We start from the raw sequence: 3,549 nt of genomic DNA on the forward strand, positions 1-3,549 counted from the left end.
TACTAAAAATACAAAATTAGCCGGGCATGGTGGCCCATGCCTGTAATCCCAGCTATTCAGGAGGCTGAGGCAGGAGAGTCGCTTGAACCCAGGAGGCAGAGGTTGCGGTGAGCTGATGGTGCCATTGCACTCCAGCCTGGGCAACAAGAGGGAAACTCTGTCTAAGGGAAGGGAAGGAAAAGGAAGGGAATGGGAAGGGGAAGAGGAAGGGGAAAGGAGAGAGAGAGAGAGAGAAAGAGAAAAAGAGAAAGAAAGAAAGAGAAAAAGAAAGAAAGAGGAAAGAAAGAAAGAGAGAGAAAGAAAGAAAGAAAGAAAGAAAGAAAGAAAGAAAGAAAGAAAGAAAGAAAGGAAGGAAGGAAGGAAGGAAGAAAGGAGGGAGAGAGGGAGGGAGGGAGGGAGGGAAGGAAAGAAGGAAGGAAGGAAGGAAGAAAGAAAGAGAAAGAAAGAAAGGGGTCTGCAGTGAAACAGGGATGACCCAGCAGTTCCTGCTCTCTGGTGACACACACTTACAAGTGGGGACTTCTCATCAAACAACCCTCCTGTTTTCCTACAACAGGCCCCAAACAACAAAAATGGCCTTTTTCCCATATTGACGAGAAAGGAGAACTTCTTAGAATAATTCACTTTCCTTTTCTAGCTTAAAAAAATGCAAATTCAATGCATTCACATGACTGATAACTTCCTAGGTATTAGGAGACTTGGTTGGCAACCAATGAACAAAGATTCTTCTTTTCTCTTTACTATTTTTTTTAATTCTTTTGACTACAATAGTTGAGTTGCCTCAGTTCTAGAAAGGAGACCAGGGAGAGTCCTTCAATAATTCTTTCCTGCTTTTAAACAGCACAATAGTCTCCTCTTAAATAACAGACTTTATAGTTCTCTAATGAAATGATTCAATTTTTGTTATACTTTAAGAAGATAATTTGTTAATTCTTAATGTTGTCATCAACAAATGGCCCTAATAAGTATCTTCCAAGAGGATCATGATCAAAAACATAAAGATGTAACTCTCCCCGGATTCAAGGACCTCTTTCAAATTGGCAAGGATTCTGATGTCATGAAATGCTGGTGGTTGTGCAATAGTTTCTGCACTGTATCTGTTCGACATTATTAAGATGGATGGGTGATTAGAAGCAAATGTTGTTCCTGTCATTTGCCAACTTATACACAGCCTGGAAAAGAGAATTGTATCAACCTTCGTTTTTGGTGAACTGCAGCCAAACATAAACATTAACATAATACCACATTTCCCTTACCATTCCTGGACCCTCTGTCACTGTTTTCAGGAACAGTTTAACTTTGAAGGCTTGCCATAATTGAACCTTTTTATCATATCTGTTTGAAACCCAAAATGCTATACATTTAAACATCTTTGACATGTATTTGTTATTTCTGATCACCAATTTCTAGCCATGAAGGAAGAAGTAGAAACGTTTTGCAAACTTTGGCTGGCTCTGCCCACCGCAGTTAAATGTCTGGTCATGCTCAAAATCACAGAAGTTGCCCATTCAAGAAAGAACTCAGAATGAAGACACTAAAGAGACCCTAGTCTAAATTCCAGCTGTGTCTCACAGCTGGGTGACCTTAGGGAAGCGGGTCATCCCTGCAAGCCTCCTAAGGACAAGGGTTGGGCTGGAATATGTCTCACACACCTCCCTACAGTTCACATCAATGAAAACCCTCATATAATGTCAAAAATAACATGCTAATGTGTTTTTTTTTTCTTTTCCCTAAACTCAATCAACTTGAGATCAAGTGTGAATCTCAAGGACAAGTTTCAGTATGCCATTCTTCAACATGATTAAAGTACTTACAGACACTTTAATATATTGGATGCCTTGGGGTACAATGGACATATACAACACGTCATCCTAATGGGTTGTAGCATGTATTTCCAATTGTCTTTCCCCCACTGTGCTCCTGACAACTTAAGTTTCTCACAAAATCCCAGCTTTGGGAATTAGAGGAGTAAGCTTACTTCACAGGCAGGAGACAGAAGCTGGGCTATTTTCAAGCGATTTCATCATAAGCAAGACATTCGGGGCTGGGTCCCACGGTGGCTCCAGGCCGCTGCTCTGGGTTGACAGGATCAGCTCAGTCCTTTGTTTATTTAAGAACAAAGTCCAAAAGCAATTCTCAGGGTAGCAGAGTCGATATAACCTAAAAATGCAATCGCCTGGGTGCTCCCAGCACTTTGGGAGGCCAAGGTAGGAAGATCATTTGAGACCAGCAGTTCGAGACCAGCCTGGGCAACAGAGTGAGATGCCTTCTCTACAAAAAAATAACAAGAACAACAAAAGAGTAGCCAGGCATGGTGGCTTGTGCCTGTAGTCCTAGCTACTTGAGAGGCTGAGGTGGGAGGATCGTTTGAGCCTAGGAGTTCAAGGTGCAGTGAGCTATGGTGGTGCCACTGCACTCCAGCCTGTGTGACGGAGAAAAAAATCCTGCCTCTAAAAAAATTAATAAAGGAAAATAGAACATAAAAATAACAATGTAATTAGCACCAAGGGCCTCAAGTCATGGGAACACATGTATATGTGTTCGTACAAATATGACATGAGAATACTACATCTAAATGTGGAAACATTGAAGGAAGATAAATATGGCAACTAGAGAAAAGCCCTGAGAAAAACAACTCAAATAAGAATAAATATTAGTATTTAACAAAGTGTATCCCAGGTAAGTTCTCAGGCCCAGGGAACGTATGAATAATAAGGGGTGACACTCTCATCCCCACAAATAGACCCTCCCTTACTTAGGGGAGCTGGTACTCTCCTGGGGAAGTCAACATCTGTAGGAGGCGTACTGTAGTCCCAGCACCCTGACTCCCTCCGGGGAAGCCGCCATCCATGGCATGCGGTGTGGGGGTTGCCCTCAATTCTCCAGGACTCTGAGCCTTGAGCAGGGGGATTCAGGGGCCAAACACAAGTCAGACTGATTTGCTCCAGGGGTCCTAGTGAAATGGTCCACCAGCTTCCGCTGTGGGCCCTGGAGCTTCCTCAGCTCCTCTCCATGCTGGGGAAACCGTTTCAGTCGAGTCTTCCTTTGCTCGTTCGTCTAGATCTGCTTCTGTTGTTGGTTACCTCCCCATGCCTGTGCAGTCAGCCAGACACAAGGCGAGGAAGCCAGCATGGTCAGCCCGCTCTTGCCCCTGTCCTCCATGAACGCTTCTCCTTCTACTGGCCCTTTTGGCAACCTCTGTGCCCAGCTGGGGGATGGAGGGAGGCAGAAGCCAGGGGCCATGCAAAGCAGCAGCAGCCACTCTGCAGGCAGTAGCTCTCTCCCTATCTCTGGGGGATAAACACCACGGGCTGCTGGTCCCCGGTATGAATACCCTCTGAAGTCTCAGGCTGGGTAAAAGGTTACTTCCTTAGGTTCCATGTACATGACATGCTGAAAAAGGCAGAAGGAACAGAAATCAGATCCGCGGTTGCTGAGGGCTATGTGGGCACAGCTCTAAAGGGCACAGGGGACCTTGGGGTGAGGGAAACACTCTACATCCTAATGTGGCTTCAGGACTGCACACACTGGCCAAACTCAGTGCCTAGA

The sequence above is a fragment of the Theropithecus gelada genome, chromosome 4 (assembly GCF_003255815.1).
Source record: "Theropithecus gelada isolate Dixy chromosome 4, Tgel_1.0, whole genome shotgun sequence".
NCBI lineage: Eukaryota > Metazoa > Chordata > Mammalia > Primates > Cercopithecidae > Theropithecus > Theropithecus gelada.